We start from the raw sequence: 24,046 nt of genomic DNA, 5'->3' as shown, positions 1-24,046 counted from the left end.
GTGCACCATGTGCCCCAGAACCCAAAACACACCCCGACCCCTGGCACCCCCATCTGCCCGGGGCTCACTTACTAGTGGGCACCCATGTCCACACTCCCCTTATCACCAAATAGTAGAAAGCCCTGAGATGAAGTTCTTTGCAAGGATTAAAAACAGGTAGTGCGGACGGCACTTTAAGGAAGGAACTCACAAGGCAAGGTCAGGAACCGTATCGATGATAACCTTTCTGGGAGCAGCATCAGACAGAGAACGTTCTCTGTTTCTAACTATACGAGGCGGCATTACTGAAACGCTGGGGAAAATTTCCCACCTGTTTCTCTGCCTGGGGAGATGTGCCAAACCTCCCAAGAAGGCCCGGTGTCTCCCCGCCTGGCTTGTCTTCTCTTACCTAAGTAAAAAAGTTCATTTCCAACAACAGGATCTAAGTCATGCATGAAGTTCCTCCCCTTTCCCTGGCTTTCCTCTTTCCAGAACATTTGTCCCTCGGTGACTGAGGATACTGATGAACGTATCTCCGTGTACTGATGACTCTCTCCTTCCTCGCTTCCTTCTGCGTGTCACAATGCAAAGCCAGCATCGGGGCCATCATCACTGTGGAAAGGAGGGACTGGAGTGTGCAGCACCTGCCTGACCCGGAAGCAGCCAGAGCCGAGCTGATTCTAAGGGCCAAGAAGGGATGACACAGGGCAGGAGAGAGCCAGAGCTCTGCAGGAGGTGCTGGGAGTGCAGAGTCTGGAGCCTCACCAGCATGGAACTAAAACAGGCAGGTGGGAGCCGGCTCTTTTACTGCAGGGAGTTCTTGTCACTGTAATTGTGTGCAACTCCCTGCCAATGCTGTGCAGAGTAAGTAAATCTTCAGTGAGTGGATCACTGGTCCAGATCAGGGGTTCCCAAATAGGGCTGTGCATCAAATCACCTCAGAAGTTATAAAAATACATTCGTTTCTAGGCTTCAGATCAGAATCTCTGGGAGTGGGGCCCAGGAGTCTGTAATATTTTATGCTCTGTGATAATTCCTGTGTAGCAGTTCCATGGACCAGTTTAGGAATTATTTCCCTAGATAATTCCTAAAGTTTCCTCCAACTCTATGAGTTGAGTCACTGTGTGATCTTATATTCAAATAAATTATGTGAAATAATCTATGTGAAATATTCAAATAAACTATGTGAAATGGCTTTCTGTAGACCGAACAACCAAATAGGCAGGATTCAACATAGTAAAAATTTCTAGTCTCAAACACCAACATTTCCTCATTTGTGAGATTGGGGGGTTAGGCAAGACCACTGTGTTTCAGACACTGTTTCAGGCACAGAACATTTTGTTAAAAAAAAAAAAGTCTATCGCTCCCAGCAAAATTAAGAAAGAATAACTTGAAAATGCTCATGACACAAAACACCTAAAAACGAGGGATAACTATAAATAACATCCTTCTAAATGCATATTCAGGCTTACAAGAAAGTACTAGAAATATCCCTTATCACCACAAGAGAAATGCAGTAATCTACACAAATATGATCTAATAAAAAATAGAAAGAAAAAAAAGGGGGGGGGAGACAAGACATGAAATAAACATAGCAACTGTCCCTGGTACATATGTTAATCAGGCAAGATTATCTGATGCTATAGAACAGTGATTTTCAACTGCTGTGCCAGAGAGGATGTTAGGGGTGTCTCATCAGTTTTTAAAGATTGTTAATTAAATTATTTTTGAAAGATGTTCAAAGCGCAGTAAGTATATTCTTTTTTTACTCTTTTTTTATCAACATGATTTAAGCATGCCATGAAATTTTAACTATAGGTTTAAGTGTATTGTGAAATAAAAAAGGTTGAAAAACACTGCTGTAGAGGGATGAGAGATGAAGCTCTAGGCACAGGAAGGAAAGGAACTGGATCCTATGTGTATACCTAAAACAGAATAGCTCAAAGGGCTACATTCCAGAGAAGATATGGGCCAGAATAGTGTTACCCACCAGCACAGGTAAATGATAAGGAACCATTCATATCTTGTACCTGGAATAAGTTTGCAGTTTGACTTTATCTTGGACTCCCAAGCAGATCATTTAACATAAAAACGAGCCCTGAGTTGCTGATATCCCCTAGCAACCTAGAAGAAATAAAAATAATACTGAGCAGAGAAGACACACCACCCCACAAGACCACACAAGTATTCCCACAGATAAAGTCCCACTGAAGATAATCTTTTCATACAATAGACATAGGAAGGAAAGAAAACAAAGCACCATGAGCAAAAGTCAGCAGACACTAGAACCAGCAGATTGTACGCCCAAGAACTTAGGTAACAGATCAATGCCATAGACGCTATCAGAGATCTGACACAGCATCCCAGCACATGCACAGCAGATGAAAGTAGAACTCATTAGGTGAAGAGTGGGGAACCCACAATGCACCTGAGTGCTCCTCAGATGCAGATATAATAGGCTGCAAATATCACCTTCCTTTGGGTCTTTCCCCTTCCCTTTTTTCCTCCCTTTCCACCTCACAAAGAGGTACTGATTATGGCTATCCATCAGGGCACCTGCTTCAGTTCCTGCCTCTGCCATTTGCTGTACCTTGGGGAATTTCTTTATACTCTTGAACTTTGGTTTTTTCATCTGTAAAATAGGGATATACCACCCTGGTTTGTCCTGAAGATCACAAAAGGTCATATGTTGGTGTCCTGCAGGATTGGAGGACTCCAAAACAGAAGAAAGGCACATTGTAACCAGAATAACTCTACTTTTTGTTGGTGATATAAGCTCTAGTGTGAGAAAGAGCCATTTGTTGAGAATATATAGACACAAGTGACATTGTACAAGTGACAATACATCTCTATTGAGTCTGAAGGACAGTGACACATAGAAGGGTAATGATCTCTGTGCTAGTCATATGCTGCCGCCCCCCATCTACACACCCTGCTTCATTCTCTACATTTCTCTGCTCACTGTGCTTTCTGTCCCCGTCCACAGGGACAGCCTCACTTGGGCTCCTTTGCCCTCTGCTTTTTCACAGAGGTCTGGGCGCCACTTGCCAGAGTCTGCAGGGCAGGAGGACAGAGAGGTTGAGGTCCCACCCCCCTTGACTCCAGCTCTCCCAGTGACATGGGAAAACAATTCCCTCTGCTGTTGTCTTCATTGCTTTCCCCTCTGGAACAGTCATACGTTGTCTCGACCCCTTATTGACCCCTTCAATCCTGCTCGCGTCTATGTAATGTTCCTTTCTTCAAGTTTCTGACTTTCCCCCCAAACGAGCTATGTTTCCTGCTCTACCCTGAGTGATTCAATTTTGTAGAATCAGTCTAAATTCCACTCCTCCAGGGAAAAGAAACCCAATTGCTAAAAGTGAATTTAATCCAATTTTTAACCTTAATGAGTCTCAGTTTTTGCATCTGCAAAATGGCCTTAAATAATCTCATCTCTTCTGCTCAGATGGTAAAAAACTGGAGCGTTTTAATGACCCTAAAACCAACCCCAATTAAAAAGAGACATTTTTTACTGGAAAGGAATTTCAGCTGCCAAAGCAGATAATCTATCCAGCCCTGAGTCTTGTGGGTTACTTATCCTACCAAGTTCTGAGGCCACAGAAAGGACAGGAAGAAATTGTAGCTTTTTTAAAGAGAATATTTGAGAGATTGAAGCTTCTTAATTCTTCATTGTGGAGGGAAAATTGGGCCCTAAATTATTTATGGTATTTTAAATTTACTGACAGAAGCAGTTTTGAAAATTTCACTGTCCTTTTTGAAAATAATTAACCTACTTAAACATTTTAAATCTTTTAAAATATTTCCCATTAAATGGTAAAATGAGGGGGAAATAATGTTCTTAAAAGAAGCAGTTAGGAGCTGAGAGGAGAACAATCCAGGGCCCTCCTCCAGGATCACTGGGCAGGGGTTACGGAGACATGGCTTCAGCCTCCTTACGGGATCAGTCTTGTTCAGAAACAGTGGGGCGCAGGGAAGAGATGAACATTTCTATGGGGTACTGTGGAAAGATCTAGTCTCCTGAGTCCTGGATTCCAGGTGATGCAACCCTATTGGTTGCATATAATAGAAAACCCAATGCAAACCAGTTTCAAATCCAATCAGTTTCAGCAAAAAGGACGATTTATTGGTTTATATACCCTAAAATGTTCACAGGTAAGGCTGGCTTTAAGAAGCCAGTCAACACATTATTCCCTTGGCCTCAGTAACTTGTTCAAAACGTTCATCTGACGTTCATCAGTCAGAGAGAGTGAGGTATCATGAGCCTTTACCGCCAAATCTGGCTAAGGATACACCTGCTCTCCCCTGCTGGGTTTCTTGTAGGGAAAGGGGGTACATATTTTTCCTCTAGGACAATTTCTCTCTTATTTTGTCTCTCAGTATTCATTCCTCTGGGAGGACCATATGCTCACACAAAGTTTCCTGCCCAAGTTATAACATGTCAACTTGTATCTGCAAAGATTTTGTGTAGACTGTGGAAGTGCTTACTGTGATTGGCTTAGGCTGGGCACCCCCACCCCACCCATGAACCAAGAGGACCTGGAATTCATTGGCTAAGTCTAGTGGAAGGGAATTTTGATTAGATTTTGAAAATAATAGTACATGGATACTTAGGTCACCCGCTAGAGGAACTGCCCGTGTATCTACAGAGGACTTCCACCTATATCTACCTTATTCTTTGGGGATTTAAGGACCAGAGTAGCAATGCAGCATTGTGTGCAGGACAGCCATCATGGGAACAAGTGTGTGCATTGGCTGGACTCTTCTCTGCTCTGTTTCTCCTGCTGTCCAAATGTTTCTCTCAAAAAACAGCATGGAGGAGACTAGAGAGCAGCAACAAGGCCTGAGATACTGGCCCAAAGTTGGAGACACATGCTCCTCAAAGCATGGAGGGCACCAAGAGCTTCATGAGCATATGTGGAGTCTTAGGCTATCTGTGCTGCTGTAACAACATACCTGAGACTGGGTGATTCATCCAGGGCAGAGATTTATTTCTTGTACGTGTAGAGGCTGGGAGTTTAAGACTGAGGGGCCAGCATCTGGCGAGGGCCTTCACGTTGCATCATCCTATGGTGGGAGGTAGAAGAGCAAAGGAAGAGGAGGGGGGCCGAGCTCACTCTTATAACAAACCCACTCTTGTGATAATTACAGTAATCTATGTATGAGGCCAGAACCCTTATGACCTAATCACCTCTCAAAGGTTCCGCCTCTCAACACTGTTGAATCGGGGGATTAAATATACGACACGTGAACTTGGGGAGACATAGAAACCATCGAACGTGGGTACCTTGGGCTGACTTAAAAGGACAAGGCAAGGTGGGCCCTCAGGACCAGAAATATGTATTCCAAGTCAGCACAGATAAAGATGGGAACCCTTTGTTTTTGGCACAGTGGGAGTATTAATTAGAGAAAGAAGAAAATTGGCAAAAGGAACTCTCAATAGAGCTATAAGGTAGGTTTTGTTTAGAAGAAGCAAGACAGGAAACTGACTCATGAAGTCAGATTAGGATTAAAAGTTGAACAAGCTCAAGACACCTTGAAGGCTGGAGAGAGATCACAGTTTCCTTGGAAAGCTAGGATTTTGTCTCAGCCCAACTGCAACTATGCGGCTGGGAGGGAACTAGCCTTCCTCTAAGTGACAAACGTGAATTCTGGGTCACCTTTTTTCTCCTTGAATGTACCACCAGCCACACAACTCAACCCAGTAAATATTCATTGATTATTAACGAAGCCTCAAGCACTGTGTTGAATTCTAGAAGCAAGGAAAAGAACAAGACCTAACAGAATCAGAAACAGTGAATGATTTCCAAATATTGCCTCTATGCCAAGCATAGTACTGAGAGTTTTACATTTATTAACTCATTTAATCATCACAGAAAGCCAGAGATAAATGACTATTATACCCTTTTTGCAGATGAGAGCACTGAGGCACAGAGAGGTGAAATAACCCGCCTAAAGTCACACAGCTAGGGAGATGAGGTGCTGAGATTCTGAACTCTTTACGATTGTGCTGGGTGCTGAGTGAGCAGAATCAAGATTTGGGGAGTGGAGTGATCATAAAAGTGTCATCTAAATGAAGAGCCTCTGGATAAGGATAAGGAAAAGTTCCACAATGAACTAGGTGCAGGGGGGATGATGACTCCAAGAGGAAATGGAACATTGGAAGACCTAAAGAGAGAGAGAGAGAGGTCCCAAGAGGTCATGGACATCAGTATAGCTGGGGACAAAGAACCAAGAGGGGAGAGTGATGATGAAACTGGGCTGGGCAGCAGAACCAAATGCCTTGGTGGCTGAGTTAATTATGAGGAACCCCTGTAGGGCTGGCAAGTGTGAATGTCACTTCACAACACTCAAGCACATTTCCCTCTTTGTCCCTGCCATCCAATTAAATCAGACTCTGAATACCTATGTTACTGCTGGGGCTTCTCTGCCCATACCACCACCCCCAGGCTCTTACAAAGGTCCTAGCAGGCTTCTGGGTCACACCTGTCACCTGACCTCAAGACCAGCTACACAATCTATGCAAAATGAAAATATCAGGCCGCTTGGTCAAAGATTATTCTAAGAACTCTAAGATGGTGGCAGCAGAGCATTAAACCAAGTACAGGGCTCTTCCTGGTGGGAGGCCCTGTGTGGCTGCACAGGCCACGTACCCCCCCAAAGCTGGCCTAGCCTGATACACATTACTTTTACAATTCCCTGGGGACCCTTGAAGCTGTATATCAATGACACCTCCCTCTGCTTTGGGGGCATTGGCTCTTTGGTAAGGCTGGTGCCCTGGCATCTGAGCCCAGTTCCCCTAGAGGCACCATGTTACCATTTCCCCAAGTCTGCCACTCCCCAAGTTCACTACAAGGAATCAGATCTGCTACATCAGAACCTCAAAACCTGTCCTTACTCTGAGGAACACTCTCCTGACTCAGACCGCTTCAGTTTCTGATCACTAAGTATCCCTGCAGCTCCTCTGTCCTTGGACAAAAGAATCCCCAGGTTGCTGAAACCCAGTTAGGATGCTACTTGCACATCAATTTGAGACGAAGGAAGGCAGATAATCCTCATTCTTTCATTTTTTTTCTTTAATAGCAGCAAAAAATAAAACACATAGTGCTAACTCAATACATTATCCTGCAGGGGAGTGACATGGCCAGATTTATGTTCCATAAAGATCTCTCCAGCCACAGTGTAGAAAATAGATTATGGGAGGTCAGAGGAAAGGGGGAGGGTGTCAAGAGGCAATGTGCAAATCCCAAATCGAAGGTTATTTCAGAGTCCAGGAGAAAAATAACAATGGCCTTGAATGTCAGGGCAGATAAAGGGAAATGGACACGTCCGAAAGATAAGATGATTGTGGCAGACATCAGTAGTTGCCTGCTCCAGCACACACTCTCCTTATTACTAATAGAATCCCAATTACGTCCTGGTTGGTAAGGTGTCTGTTTAAAAATATTTCCCAATCTTCCTTGCACATGTGGATGATTAGGTATAATAATTCGGTCATGGCCAATAAAAATAAGAAAAAGATCCTAGGTGACATTTCTGAGCTTTCATAAAGGAAAGAGACTTGGCTGGTGTCAATTTTTACATTTCCCTTCATGTTTTGCCTTTTGTCCTGCCTGGAACCTGGGTGCCATGCCAGGATGGGAAGCAGCCATCTTGGGGCCATGAGGTAAGAAGCATAATGCCCCATATATTGATAATATCATAGCACTGCTGAATAAATCCTGGAATGACTCACTCCAAATTTCTTATTACTTGAGAAAAAATAAATCTCTCTCTTTCAGTTTCTCTCTCTCTCCCTCCTTTTTGGTGTGGTCAGAGAAGATTGGATTTTCTGTTACATGCAATCCTTAATTAATCTAGATATAGACCTAACAAGATTTAAGGTGGATTATGGCAGGAGAATTCACAAGTGGGTATTGTTGCCTCTGGAGGACTCTGGCAGCAAAACCCACTGCAGAAACTCCAACCTCACCATAAAGCAATGTTAAGCCAAATGTGAACCTCAAAGAAGCTGTAACATTTAACAGGAGGAAATATATTTAGGTCATAAACCTATTTCCTCCAAAATATTAAATCAACAGGAGGAGAACCCTCTACTTCTCTGGGCCAATGTGTTTATGAGCAGAGAGGATTATGATCCAAAGCTCTGGAAAAGAAAGTAGGTTTACTAGAAAGCCCTAGGGCTGCATTTCACTGGCTAAAAGCATAGACTTTGGAGCCATAAATATCTGTATTCTAATCCCTGCTCTGTTATATACTTGATGTGTGACTCAGGGTCATGTTGGTTCACCACTCTCGACTCAATTTGTTCATCTGTAAAATGGAGCTTGTAATATGTCATTTGACAGCATTGGCTTGAGAATTAACTATACTAAAGCATATAAGATAACTAGCTGAGTCTGCCATGTGTAAGTGCCCCAGACTATAAGATTCCTTCCTCCATTCCTACTAGCTTCTTTCTGTCTTCCTAGGTTTCTCCTCTCTCCACCTACCAGAGGGAGGCATTGCCTTTTCCAAAGACCAAACTATTAAGATACAGCTCAAAACTTTCTAGAGACAGAAATGTCATTACCTGATCTTACGGGCAAAGAACCAAGACTCGGGAAATCACAACAGAAAGTAAAACCCATGTCTCCTGCCTTCCAGTCTCTTGTTTTCTGTGTCATGACACTGCCTCCATTTACAATCTCTCCACCGAGAGGTCTTAAAAGTGGGCGCAGCAAGCAGATGCTGGGAAACATCACGAGGAATGCAGACAGTATCTGAAACTGCTCACTGGGCTTCATTCCTATAGGATGGTATAATCTCTCAACCAGTGCTGATTTCTGAGTGGCTATTAGACACTACTATGCTAGCCACCAAATCAAATCTTATTTCCTCCTACACACCAAACGTCCTACAATTCCCAGACTCCCTTGCAGTTGATGTGGTCATGTGATAAGTTACAGCCAATGGAATGAGAACAAAAGTGACACAGTCCTGGTCATAAAGCCCACCATGCCTGCCCCCTCCCTTCTCCTTTCTCCTCTACTGGACGTTGAGACATGTTATATGACCCCGAGGGATGGAAGACTGAAGGAGTCTGAGTGGTTGAATGGTCCTGTGCAGATAAGGCACCTGGCTGAGCCGAGCACTCAGCCAGGACTATTATATGTAGTATAAGTGAGGAATCCACATCTGATGTGCTGAGTCATTACATATTTGAGTCTATCAGGTATTACAGTACAGCCTGGTCTCATCTAACACCTATGCCAAAGCCTGAGTGGAAATAAGCTGATAGCATGAACATGCCCAAGGAAATTTAAATTTGGAGACTCATTGCTTTTAACGTCAATGTGGGTTGTTTTTTGTTTGTTTGTTTGTTTGTTTTTGGTACTTTAAAAGGAATTGATAATATTTGCACAAAGTAAATCTACCAGCATTGCAGTGTAGAAAAAAATTTATTTTCTTTTCTAACCTGAAGCCCAAATTACATAGTTCCTTTTTCCAGAAAGAACTAGAATAGCTAAGTTCTTAGATATTCTTTTAGAAATTTTCTCTATCTATACAAATATTCAATAAATATTCCCAATTTTCTTTGTTTAATATATATTTTATATATATAATATACTGTGTCTATATAAAGAGAGAATAGATTATATGTACTCTTATTCACCATTATTTTTCCCTCAACCACATATTTTAGAAAGCACCCTTCTTCAGTACATAAAACGCTTTTAAACAAAAGCACCATAACCCATTATATAGATATTCTGTTTGTTATTGTAACAGGTTTTCTATTAACAGATAGTTACATTGTGACATTTAAGTAGTTGCCAATATTTTGACATCACAAACAATGTGGAAGTGAGTATCTTTGTGCATAATGTATTTGCATACAAATCCTTAGGAATCTCATGGTCAAACCTTCTGTGTATTTTGTGTGTGTGTTGGTTAATATTTTTATTGGTATGTGATTGACATACTCAGTCTCGAAGACACATAGAATTATTCTTGTGATTTAGGTTTTTTTCTTAAGTTAGGTTTTGTAGTTTGGGCCTTTCAAGGACCTTTTCCTATTTCATCTAAGTTGTCGAATGTGTTAGAACAAAGTTGTTTATATTTCCTAACTATCCTTTTAAGAGCTGTAGAATCAATTGTGATGCTATCCATCTAATTCTTTTATTGTCGATATGGGAAATATGTATCTTCTCTCACTCTGTGGGTTTATAGTTTTCAATAGGTTTGAAAAATTGCTGGCCATTATTGCTGCAAATATATTTTTATCCCACTTTTTTTGTCCTAAAGGCACACCAATTAATTAACCACACATTAGGCTGCTACTCTCCATTTATTTTACTTCTTGTCTTTTTTCCCTCTGTATTTCATTTTGGATAGTTTCTATTGCTACTCCGTCAAGTTCATTTATCTTTTCTTCTGCTACATCTAATCTGGTCTTAATTTCATCCAGATATGTGTATGTAATTGTTTTATTACAGTCACTGTAAATTTAATCTCTGGATGTTCAATTTGGGTCTTTTGTAGGATTGTTGGATTTAGCAAATAAAAAATATAAGAATCCCAGTTAAATTTGAATTTTAGATAAATGGTGAATAATTTTTATAGCATAGGCACTATTGGGGCTGTCCACTAAAAACATTGGCGAAGCAAGGAGCTCAGTTAGTTTTCACCTGTCGAGTACAATGTAGGGGCGTGTGGCACACTTAACTACAACTCAGACTTTGACTTTACCTTACAAACATAAATAATGTAACCTAAATGTATGTTCCCTCATATTAACCCATAATTTTAAAAAAATCACTACTTATCTGAAATTCAAATATAACTGAGAGTCTTTCATTTTCGCTGAAAACTTGAGTCTTCTCACATCTTACGTAACTCTATTTGAAACACTCCGTATTTCTTCCAGCTTCTTGACTACGTGGAATACAGTTACAACAACTCTGACTGTCCTTGTCTGCCAATCCTATCACCTGTGTCATTTCTCAGCGGCTTTTAACTGATCGAGATTTGTTCTCATTATGAGTCATATTTTGCTACTTCTTTGCATTTCTGATGATTATTTGTTGAATGCCAGACCATTGTGAATTTAACCTTACTGGGTGCTGGATATCTTTGCATTCCTGTGAATTTCCTTATCTTGGGATGCAGTAAAATTACCTGCAAACAGTTGGATCCTTTTGAGCTTTGCTTTTCAGGTAGGACTGGTGAATACTCCTTCTGAGGACTCTCTACCCCATCAGGATTCTCGTGAGGTTTTCCAGTCTGGCCAGTGGGAACAGGCACTCTTTCCAGCCCTATGGGAACTCCCACAATTGTTCTTTTAATCCTCTCACATGGTTCTTTCCCTGATTTCAGGTTTCCTTTTTCTGACACGTGTGCCAATCATGACTCAGCTGAAGATGCGAGAAGGATTCTCCACTAATCTCCAGATCTCTCATCTTCTCCTCCTCCTCATTTTGTTTCCGCCTTGGACACCTTGTGAACTCCAGCTGCTTTGCTCTCCCTACACTTCCAGCTTCATTTCTTTTCTTTTTTTTTTTTTTTTTGCAGTTTTTGACTGGGGCTGGGTTTGAACCCACCACATCCGGCATATGGGGCTGGTGCCCTACTCCTCTGAGCCACAGGCACTGCCCCCAACTTCATTTCTTCAACTCAGAGAATCCACCAGGCCTGGCCCAGGTTTCTTCTCCCTGTCCTGTAGCCAATAGGCACAATCTAGGCAGTAACCTCTGTCCTCCTGCTCAGCCCCCTGTGGCCCAGACAGCACCCTGGCTTCAAAAGATGCTTGCCTATATGTGCACACCCCACGACTCTTAGGCCTGCAAGCACAGGGCAGAATCTGCTGCATCAAGGATAGGGTAAGAGTCACCCTTACTATGGGGCCTGGGAAGTATCAGAATGGCAGCCTTTCTCAGAGCTTCACCAGGCAGTTGAGGAATTATGGATCTGAAGAAGACGTGGTAATAATAAAAACTTAGCAAGCTCCTATCAGGTGAGAGCCAACTCACATGAGACAGCTCATCTCTTGCAGAAAAGGGGATTCAGAGTGGCTGACTGGAAGTGGAAGTGGAACCCTGGGGGCTGGAGGCTGGCACTGCTGTAGCGGGGGATTTCAGCAAGTCCCAAGGCTCTGCTGGACTCTGGCATGCCTTGGGCCCCCTGCTGAGATGGGAGCAGCAGTATCTCCTCCCCAGGGCCACAGTGATGAACGGCAGGAGGAGATGGGAAGTGGGAGGAGGAATGCGTCAGATACTAGCCGGAAAGCTGAGGATTCTTACCCCCCATTTGAACTGATGAAAACCCAGTAGTCTTTGCCTGCCCAACATCTGTCGCTTCACTTCTTCTGGCAACACCATCCTGATTTTCCTTTAAGGCAGTGTTTTTCGATCTTTTTTACTTCACGGCATGTTTGAACCTAAACTTCCATAGCACACTTAAATTATGTTGACCCAAAAAAAGCAAAAAAGAAAGAAAGAAAGAACATATTTACTGTGTTTTGAACTTCTTTCAAAAATAATTTAATTAATAATCTTTAAAAATTGTCCCAGCACACCTAAGATCCTCTCACACACACCAGTGTGTCGCAAAACCCTGGTTAAAAATCACTGCTTTAAAGGCTCCTTCCCGCTAACTGGTAACAATGTGGCCAGTATAAACTGAGGGCCTCCTGTGTATAATCACAGAAAGACTTCCCCTTCCTTTCTCTTTCCAGAAGAGAAAGTGATTTTTACTAAGCAAAAAAGGAACTTTAAGTAATGAAAAGGAACTGGAACAGTGTTTGATTTTGTTTTATTTTTCTCTTGTTGGGGGACGAGAAATTGCCAAAGAATGAAGAATCTAAGGTAGGTCTTCAGGTTCTGGGTGCTGTTGTAGAATCTTATAGACAGACTCAGGTGCTGCTGAATTGCTAGGCTTGATGAGCAGAGGCTAAAGCCCATCCTCCCCAGATCTGTAGTAACCTGGCCATCTTAAGATCAGTACCTCTCGGGCGCCCGCCAGGACCTCTGTAAGAGCTGCGCCACAACCATGATAGGCGCCCACCTCGACCTCAGTAAGAGCTCCGCTGCTACCCACAACCTGTGCCCGCCGGGCCTCTGCAGGCCCTGAACAGGAACTGCGGCAGCCGCACAACACCACGTCCTCCCTCCTGTACCCTCCCTGCCTCCACACTGGCCCGCTTGTCTGGCCAGGGACTCTGGTAGCCATGTACCCTCTGGAGCCCTCCCTGCCTCTTCACAGAGCCCTTCTCCTGGCTAAGAGACTGCTGGAGACTTGGGCTATTTGTGCCAAAGTCACTGGGCACCAGGCACTCCCAGAACCATGTGCACCACCCCCCACCCTGATGCTGCATCCAGGTGTGTCACACTCCAGAGCTGCTCAAACGACCAGAAATACCTGCCAAGGGCAGCCCCAGAGGAACTACACAGGGTCACTCCCTACAAAGATCCAGCAACAATAGAGTGATCCCACCAGGATCTAATCTTGGAGAGACACCTCCCCAACTCTGAGGATGGCCAAAGGCAATGGTGAAAAACAATCATGAGGCGAAATCAACAGAAAAACCCTGGCAATATGAATAATCAGAGTAGATCAACTCCCCCAAGGATCAATGGGGCAGACACAGCACAAGATCCCATGCACAAACAAATAGCTGAGATGTCAGAAATCGAATTCAGAATCTGGATAGCAAATAAGATTGAATTAGAATTCCAAGCAGTAACCCAAAAGATATCTCAAGAATTCAACAATTCAAAGACCAAATGACCAAAGATTTTGACACATTGAGACAAGAAGTTGCAGCCCTCAAAGATCTAAGAAACACAGTAGAATCCCTCAGTAACAGAATGGAGCAAGCAGAAGAAAGGATTTCTGACATTGAAGACAAAGCTTTCGAATGCTCCCAAACTCTCAAAGAGGAAGAGAAACGAAGGGCAAAAACAGATCACTCTCTCAGAGAGCTCTGGGATAATTCAAAGAAAACCAATATTCATCTTATAGGGATCCCCAAAAGTGACAAAGTGGCTTCACAAGGCACAGAGTCTCTTCGCCATGAGATTATAAAGGACAACTTTCCAGACATGAAAGAGATTCTGAAATTCAGATAGCAGACAGTTTCAGAACTCCAGCACAACTCAACCCAAATAAGACACTCCCCCCAGACACATCATAATCAATTTCACTAAAGTTAATATGAAGGAGAAAATTCTGAAAGCAGCCAGATGAAAGAAAGCCATTACCTACAAGGGGAAGAATATTAGAATAACTGCAGATCTCTCTGCTGAAACCTTTCAAGCTAGAAGAGAATGAACATCGACTTTTAATCTACTAAACCAAAATAACTTTCAACCCAGGATCCTGTACCCAGCTAAACTGAGTTTCATTTATGATGGAGAAATTAAATACTTTAATGACATTCACATGTTGAAGAAATTGGCCACAACTAAACCAGCTCTCCAAGATATTCTCAGACCTATCCTCCATAAAAACCAGCATAGTCCTCCACCACAAAAGTAAACTCATCCAGAAAATTTTGATCAAATTCAAATTTCTACAGTTGCAAATGGATTAAAAATGTCCACCGGACTCTCGAAAGGTTTATCAATATTCTCAATTAATGTGAATGGTTTAAATTGTCCTCTAAAGAGGCACAGGTTGGCTAACTGGATACAAAAACTCAATCCAGATATCTGCTGCATACAAGAATCTCATCTTACATTAAAAGACAAATATAGACTCAAGGTGAAGGACATGAAAGATCTCTACAAAGAGAACTATGAAACTTTAAGAAAAGAAGTAGCTGAAGATGTTTAAAAAGGGAAAAACACACCATGCTCATGGCTGGGAAGAATCAACATTGTTAAAATGTCTATACTACCCAAAGCAATATATAATTTTAATGCAATTCCTATTAAAGCTCCATTGTCATATTTTAAAGATTTTGAAAAAATAATACTTTGTTATATATGGAATCAGAAAAAAACCTGGAATAGCCAAAACATTACTCAGCAATAAAAACAAAGCAGGAGGAATCATGCTACCAGACCTGAGACTGTACTATAAATCGATAGTGATCAAAACAGCATGGTACTGGCACAAAAACAGAGAAGTAGATGTCTGGAACAGAATAGAGAACCAAGAGATGAACCCAGCTACTTACAGTTATTTGATCTTTGACAAGCCAATTAAAAACTTTCAGTGGGGAAGGCGGCACCTGTGGCTCAGTCGGTAAGGCGCCGGCCCCATATACCGATGGTGGCGGGTTCACACCTGGCCCCAGCCAAACTGCAACCAAAATATAGCCGGGCGTTGTGGCGGGTGCCTGTAGTCCCAGCTACTCGGGAGGCTGAGGCAAGAGAATCGCTTAAGCCCAGAAGTTGGAGGTTGCTATGAGCTGTGTGAGGCCACAGCACGCTACCGAGGGCCATAAGGTGAGACTCTGTCTCTACAAAAAAGAAAAAAACTTTCAGTGGAGAAAAAATTCCCTATTTAACAAATGGTACTGGGTGAACTGGCTGGCGATCTGTAAAAGACTGAAACTGGACCCACACCTTTCACCTTTAAGTAAGATAGACTGTCACTGGATAAAAGATTTAAACTTAAGACATGAAACTATAAAAATACTTGAAGAAAGTGCAGGGAAAACTCTTGAAGGAATCGGCCTGGGTGAACATTTTATGAGGAGGACTCCCCAGGCAATTGAACAGTATCAAAAATACATTACCGGGACCTGATCAAACTAAAAAGCTTCTGCACAGCCAAGAACATAGTAAGTAAAGCAAGCAGACAGCCCTCAGAATGGGAGAAAGTATTTGCAGGTTATACCTCCAATAAAGGTTTAATAACCAGAATCCACAGAGAACTCAAATGTATTAGCAAGAAAAGAACAAGTGATCCCATCTCAGGGTGGGCAAGAGACTTGAAGAGAAACTTCTCTAAAGAAGACAGACGCACAATCTACAAACACATGATAAAAAGCTCATCATCCTTAATCATCAGAGAAATGCAAATCAAAACTACTTTGAGATATCACCTAACCCCAGTAAGAGTAGCCCACATAACAAAATCCCAAAACCAGAGATGTTGGGGTGGATGTGGAGAAAAGGGCACACTTCTACACTGCTGATGGGAATGCACACTGATGCGTTCCTTCTAGAAGAATGTTTGGAGAATACTTAGAGAGCTAAAAATAGACCTGCCATTTGATCCTATAATTCCTTTACTAGGTTTATACCCAGAAGACCAAAAATCACAATATAACAAAGACATATCAGAATGTTCATTGCAGCCCAATTCATAATTGCTAAGTCATTAAAGAAGCCCAGGTGCCCATCGACCCACGAATGGACTAGCAAATTGTGGTACATGTATACCATGGAATATTAAGCAGCCTTAAAGAAAGATGGAGACTTTACCTCTTACATGGATGGAGCTGGAATAATTCTTCTTAGCAAAGTATCTCAGGAGTGGAAGAAAAAGTATCCAATGTACTCAGCCCTTCTATGAAGCTAATTTACAGCTTTCACATGAAGGCTATAACCCAACTATAGCACAAGAATATGGGGAAAGGGCCAAGGGAGGGGAAGGGAGGGGGGAGGTTAGGGTGAAGGAAGGGTAATGGGTGGGACCACACCTATGGTGCATCTTAGAATGGATACAGGCAAAACTTACTAAATGCAGAATACAAATGTCTACATACAATAACTAACAAAATGCCATGAAGAGAATATTTCAGATTGTATATGAAACCAGCACATTGTACCCCTTGATTGCACTAATGTACACAGCTACAATTTAACAATTAAAAATAAAACTCAATATAAAAATAAAAATAAAAAAATAAAGGCTCCCTCCCCTTCTCAGCTGGTGAATTTCTGGAGAGACTGACCCATTGCCAGCTTCTCAAAGTGAGCATATAACTCAAGCCAGCCCCAAGAAAGCCACACCTAGGGACTTTCACTAGGGCTATAAGAAAATATGCAAGGTGTCCACTACGGCTGCTAAGCTGGTAGGACATAAACCTGCCATGGCAGGCAACTAGGTGCTGTGGGGCAAGAGTCTTCCTGACACCAAAGTCAACACAGAGCAAAGCAGAGACAAAGGATAGAGGCATATTTCTGAGGACATTTTTTTTGTTTGTTTATTTTGGAAACAGAGTCTCACTCTGTTGCCCAAGCTGGAGTACTGTGTCATCCGTCTGGCTCACAGCAACCTCAAACTGCTGGGCTCAAGTGTTCTCCAGCCTCAGCCTCCTGAGTAGCTGAGTAGACTATAGATGCCTGCCACAACAGTCAGATAATTTTTCTATTTTTAGTAGAGACAAGGTCTCACTCTTGCTCAGGCTGGTCTCAAACTCCTGAGTGCCAGTGATCCTCCTGCCATGACCTTCCAGAGTGCTAGGATTACAGGTGTGAGCCACTGTGCCTGGCCCTGAGGACATTTTTGAACACCTGGAACTAGCCATACCTGAATCTCAAACCTCCTAAAATATCTTTTAGTGAGCAAAAAAACTCCCCTTTTCACATTAAAAATGTTTCATTGCTACAAGTGGAGATAGAGTGTAGACATAATTCTAATATGTATTCCAGATTCAATTCTCAAATAGGAAATTAGGATTTTTTTTAAGCTGGGAGCTCTCCTGCCCTCCTCCTCTCCAGGAGCCTCACTCTTGAAGACAGCCAAGCACACAAAGGGATCTTATCTGCTCTATCCTGAGGACTCAACTGACCACAAATTGGTGGGCTTTGCTCAGAGCTCAGCTACTCAATCGGGGCCCTTGGAGGGATGTTCCCATGGTTGAACCTCTGGGAATACATCGCAAAGTCTAATTTCCCCAAATTTTACTTGTAGACATTTTTAATCTACTCTACTTTACATATAACGATCGAAAATTTTCACATGAAAATCCAGATGTTTAACTTTTCTTTAAAAACTGGCAAGTTTGGTCCCAGATGTCTTCAAGAAGATAAGGAGCAGCTGCTTCCTCTACACAGACCAGTTTGCCACACTCCTCACCATGCCCTGCTGTTTCACACCCCAGCCCATGCCACTGAGTTTTCTTGCCTGCCTGCCACCTGCACAATTGTGAGTTCATGGTACCTTTACAGTGAGAGCGCTGATCCCAGACCTCCAAGAGTGGGGGAGGGAAGATCATGTGGAAGGAAATAGACAGAAGAAAGACTTCCCTCTGTTGGGGATGCTCTCTGTACCCAGGCAAGGTGAAACAGACAAATTCTCTGCTTGTAGCCTAGTAAGGGAGAGAGCTTTGTGAATCCCAGCATTTCTTTCTTTCCCACTGATATGGTTTGATTTATTTGACTTCTATCTCATATTGAAATTTGATCCTCAGTGTTGGAGGTGGGGCCTAATGGAAGGTATTTGGTTTATAGGGAGACAGGTCCCTCACAAATGACTTGGTATGTCCTCACTGTAATGCGTTGAGCTCTCTACTAGTTTCCAGGAGAGCTGATTGTTGAAAGAGCCTGGCACCTCTCTCCTCCTTCCCTCACTTCCTCTCTCACCATGTGGTCTCTGCACAAGCCAGCTCCCCCATGAGTGGAAGCAGCCTGAGGCCCTCACCAGATGTCAGGCTGCTGCTGGGGCTATGCTTCCTGTACAGCCTGCAGAACCAAGACCCAAAGAAGTCGCTCTTCCTTATAAGTTGCCTAGTCTCCAGTGTTCCTTTATAGCAACGCAAATGGATTGAGACACCCATTCAAGTGCCAAACATGACAGAGCACAACTATCTCATGTCCAAAACATAAAGCATTCTGAAAAACATTTGAAGTCATCTATAAACATGAACTTATTTCCTGCATGCTTCATATTTTATATAAAAATTAGTATAACCTCAGGCAGTGCCTGTGGCTCAAAGGAGTAGGGCGCTGGCCCCATATGCCGGAGGTGGCAGGTTCAAACCCAGCGCTGGCCAAAAGCTGCAAAAAAAAAAAAAAAAAACAATTAGTGTAACCTCTGCATTCACTTTCTTAATATTAAAAAAAGTGTTATCGGGCGGTGCCTGTGGCTCAGTGAGTAGGGTGCCGGCCCCATATGCCGAGGGTGGCGGGTTCAAACCCAGCCCCGGCCAAACTGCAACCAAAAAATAGCTGGGCGTTGTGGCGGGCGCCTGCTGCTCGGGAGGCTGAGGCAAGAGAATCGCGTAAGCCCAAGAGTTAGAGGTTGCTGTGAGCCGTGTGATGCCACGGCACTCTACCCGAGGGCGGTACAGTGAGACTCTGTCTCTACAAAAAAAAAAAAAAAAAAAAAAGTGTTATCAAATTAAGACTCCAGCAAAGTGAGCCTCACTGATTCTGAAACAACCCGTGTTCTTCTGAAACATGGAGGTGGGCCCCAGAGTACAGATATCCTACTTTGTGAAGCATAAATGAAACAGAAAATAAACGAAGTAAGTACCATGAAAATTATGTGTACCAGATACTTTCCTGCCTCAGGGCATTGGCACTGCACCTCAAGATATCTCCACAGCTCCCTCTCATCTCCTCCATAAGCATAAGCATCATCTCAGGGAAACTCATTGTAATCACCCCACTTAAATTTTTGCTGTTCCTTCTGTGCCACACTCCTAAGTCTCTTCACCCAACTCTTTTTCCCATGGCACTTATCACTTTAATTATGTTATCCAATCTTCTTATGTTTTATGTCCACTGCTTATGTATTTCCCTCCCCTGGAATCTAAGCACCCCAGGAGCAGGCATTTTCATCTAATGTGTTCACGGTTATATCTCCAGCTAGTAAGACAGAAGCTGGCTTATAATAGGAGCTCAATAAGTACTTTTTATAGGAATTAATGAGTAAACGAACAAATAAGTGGTGTGTCCTCTCCTGGGGCAGGGGGCACATTCTAGTTGATTTTATTACAGTCTTGTACATCTGCTTTGTTGAGAAAACTAAAACATGAAAGTACATTAGTGGTTTTGAAGTCACAGGACTAAAGGGCCTATGAGGAGCAAGGCAAAATCTCACTATCCCACCCTTTAATATTTCCCGGACTAGGCCCATCCAGTTGCAGTCCCAGCCCTTCCCCCGTTGGCACCGCCCTGGTCCAGGCCACACCCCATCTCACTCCTGGACCACAGCACAGCAACTTGGGCACATTCATCATCCGTCCGTCCTTTTTTTTCCCCACCCAATGCTGATGCCAGAATATACAGAATTTTCTGAATTAGAGAAGGGCGCCCCCTGGGGGTTGGTAACCCTATAGGCACGGGACTTGGTGGAGGGACAACTGCTAATATTATCTGAACCAGGGAAAAGTTCACCCCCACTGTGAGTGAAAGCAGGACGCCCCTCCACTGGGTGCCTTGTGCCAGATGCAGCCTGCACACCTTCTGTGTGGTGTCCCTGTGAGCCTCACATGATGCTCAGAATTTTTTCTCTAGCAATTCAGGTGTGCAATAAATGTCACAGCACTTTGTCTAAAATCAAATTAAATCTGACTTTAATTCCCCCCATCGCCCCAGGCTGGAGAGAAATACAATCTCAGTCTTATTAAAGCTGTACCCTCACCGTTTGAACAGGTTCCTGGAGGGTCTTATGAAATAAGAGAGGCAAGTCCTTTACCAGGCTGCAGGTGCCCAGCTCCGTGTCAAGCCATGTTAGGCAGGGGAGGCACAGGAAGGAGAAAGTTCCCAGAAAAGTTAGGCGGGCCCAGAATCCAGACCAGGGAACCAGCATGAGTGACCTCAAAGGCCACAGCTAGATCGTGACACTGGAGAGGGGGCCTTTGCTGCTGCTCCAGGCCAGTGAGTTCTTTCCCCTGTTCTTGCCCATATACACAGAAACAGCTATTTGATCACTCATCCTCCCATCCAGCCACCCAATCATGGGTTTCTCCTTTATGCTAGATCCAGTATTGCTGAAGGAAACAGACACAGTGCCTCCTACTCAAGTGAGGGTGCAAGTTAGCAGAAAAAGAGACCACAAGTAAAACAGATACTAAGTAAACAACCAAGCGAATATACAAGGTCAGGCAATTAAGGTAGAGAACTCATCCTAGAGTGTCACCACAGTCACCTTTGAAGCACACCCCTCGGCCATCTGGTGACCATAGTGATTATTTGACATTGGACTATATGGCACCTTTTCTAGGATGAGTTCACACACTTAATCGTCACTTTTTTTATGATGATAGCTTTGACGGCCATTCCAGGAAAAAAGCTCCAAAATTGCTCTGAAGGGTGCACTCAGCACTGGTGCTGGTGCGTAGGGTCCCAACGGGAATAATTTGAAGGGGATCATAGCGACATTCAGCAATGAGGCATGTAGCACTTTTTCTAGGACGAGTTCACGAACTTAATTGTTCTAAGTCGTATTTCATACATAAATGGCAGTAAATGCTCTAAAAGAAAAAGGAGAATGCTATGCAAGAGAAGAAGTATAGAGGTCAAGGCAGCTTTGCTGGGCTAACAGGTGAGCTGACACTGGCATCTGACAAGATGCAAGGGAGGCAGGTGCGGGTGGGACCTTCCAGGCACCAGGGCAGCTGGAATGAGATCCTACAGCAGGAAGGAGTTTGGGTCCATGTGTTTTTCCCAGCACAGGGGCCACAGCCTTCATCAGGTTCTCAAATTAACCTTGACAACCACAGATTCTAAGAACCATGAGCCTAATCTGCCTTTATTTCTTGAATATTCACATTCCAAGGGAAGGCCGATGTCACGTAGCAAACTCTAGCACAGAAAATCACAGATTTTTTCTGTGACACCCCTTTTATCAAGTTCAAGGTTCTCTTTTATCCCCTCCTTCGTGCTACCTCCCTCCCCACTTGCTGTCTTTGCCCCTGCTGAAACAGACACTCTGCAGGCCCCTAAGTAGGTCCAACTCAAAATGCAACCAGACTCCGAATCCCAGAGCAACAGGGCAGCAGGACCGCGAGGCAGAAACAGCTGATAAACTGTCTGCCGGCCAGAGCAGGCGCCTGTGAAATGTTTGACAGCCCAGGAGATGGATCAGCAATGCAGCGTGGCCGCACTTCCAGGGCAGAATTGAAGCTATCCTTCCCAGGAAAGGCCTCATAGATCAGCCTGACTGACCTGCCACCACCTTCCTCGTGGCTCTGCTCCAGGCCTCCAGGCTCCAGGGGGCTCTGGCCTGGGCAGATCACACCCCTGAACACCAGATCCGGAGGAAGACTTCAGGCCAGGCAGTAAGTGCTGGGTCAGAAATCCCCGGGGGAGAGGCGGCTTAGCAAGGGTTTTCAACACATGCTCCTCTCATTCCTTGAGGTACATTTAAATTGCCATGTTAATAAAATAGTTAATAAAATATTACAAAGACCATGCACACTGTGGGTTTCATATGTCAGGGTGGTGCTAAACTTACACCCACAGGTCCACGGTGCTCACAGGGAGATGGAAGACAGACCTGTGAAAGGATGAAGGCAGAGGCAGGGGGTGGGGGGAGACTTGGGCGGCTCTTCAGGCCTCCCACGGTCTCTGCCATGTGCAGGAACCACAGGGTGAAGGGTGCTCAGCAGAGGAGTCACGGATCTGGTGGAAATTGCCACACCCTCGAGCCACCGCCTTACTCAGAGGTAGGGACTGCCATGCGAAGAACAAGACCTCCTGTGAAGAGTCGAGACAGATCCTGAAAGTGTTACCAGCCAGCCACACTCCTCATGGCTACAGAGAAAGTGGAAGGAATCTGAGTAGGGCTGCCCCAGGCTGCCACATGCAGATAGGATTTGAATCCCTTGTGCCTACAGGGCAAACAGTTAGCTACTGCTAAGCTAAGCTTCCACTGCCTTCTGCTATAAAGCCAGAAATGTGGGGGGGGGGGACCTCCGAGAGTGTGCCATCCACCTCCCGCACTGCAGAGGTGGGCCAGAGAAGTTAAGTAATTAGCCTGAGGCCACACAGCAAATCAGTGGTGAGGCTGGGTCTCCTTGCTCAGACGCAACACACATTCTAGATTTCTGGGCTAGAGTCCACGGTGCTGTGATTTGCAGGAGTACCCATCTGATTCTGGGCCCAACCTCACCCACTCCCAGGGACCCTCTGTCCTGAAAAGCAGGGGAAGATTAAACAGAATCAGTTGAAGTATCATAAATGCACTGGGGTGGCTGAGAGGCAAAGGCCAGTAAAGGTATATAGGGCAAGGGGAGTGGGAGCCAGGGAGGGCTTCCTGGAAGAGGGAACACTCTGAGGGAATCTTGGAGAATGGTGACTTAGTGGCTGACAATATGCAGGGAGGACAAGGTGAGATAGAGGACAATGTTAGCAGACTTAGTGGCCGACAATATGCAGGGAGGACAAGCTTTGAGATAGAGGACAATGTTAGCAGAGATGTGGCAGGGAGCAGGAGTGACCATGGGAACTGCTAGTGGTTTATACAACCATGGTGTCATGTTCACAACCGAACAAGAGGTGACACCAGACAGGTAGACATGACAAGATAATGAAAGGATGTCTAGAGAAGGGCAATGGGGAGCCAGCGAGGGGTTTAGAGAGAGGAGGGACACATTCGTAGTTTTATTTTGAAAAGTTCTTTATAGCTGCAATGAGGTAAGTGCTTTGGAAAAAGATAATCCTTGAGGCAGGGGAACTAGGAAGGAGGCTGGTGCAGTACCTGGGCAGAGGGTGCAGGATTAGAATGCAGAGCCCAGCAGTGTACTGATAAAGGAGAGGACCCACAACGGCAGCCCATCCAGCTCCTGAATGAGGGATAGAAGCTGCCATCCCTAAGACAGTGATGCACAGTGTGGAGGAAGGCTACACTGTGGGGTAGAGGACTTAATCGTGGGTAACAGCATCTGTGCAACCTCAGACAGGAGGAAACCCCCCAAGAAACAGGCGTTTATGAGACCAGAGTTTATAGGACTTTCCTTAGCTAACGGAAGACCTGTGGGACCAATGAAGGTTCCAGGGGAAATTACAGCCAGGATGTTACAAAGTAAAAACACACAGAGCCGGTGCTCCAATCACCGAAAAGGCCACTTGCTGAAGACCTTTGGCAGTAGACCCAGCAAGGCACTGGGGGGAGCAAGCAGGTGAAGAAGGGTGACCAAGAACACATCCTGGCCTGTGAATCGGGGACACCATGCCATCCTAAT

This window comes from Nycticebus coucang, chromosome 12, assembly GCF_027406575.1.
Source record: "Nycticebus coucang isolate mNycCou1 chromosome 12, mNycCou1.pri, whole genome shotgun sequence".
Taxonomy (NCBI): Eukaryota; Metazoa; Chordata; class Mammalia; order Primates; family Lorisidae; genus Nycticebus; species Nycticebus coucang.
This window is presented reverse-complemented; position numbering follows the sequence as displayed.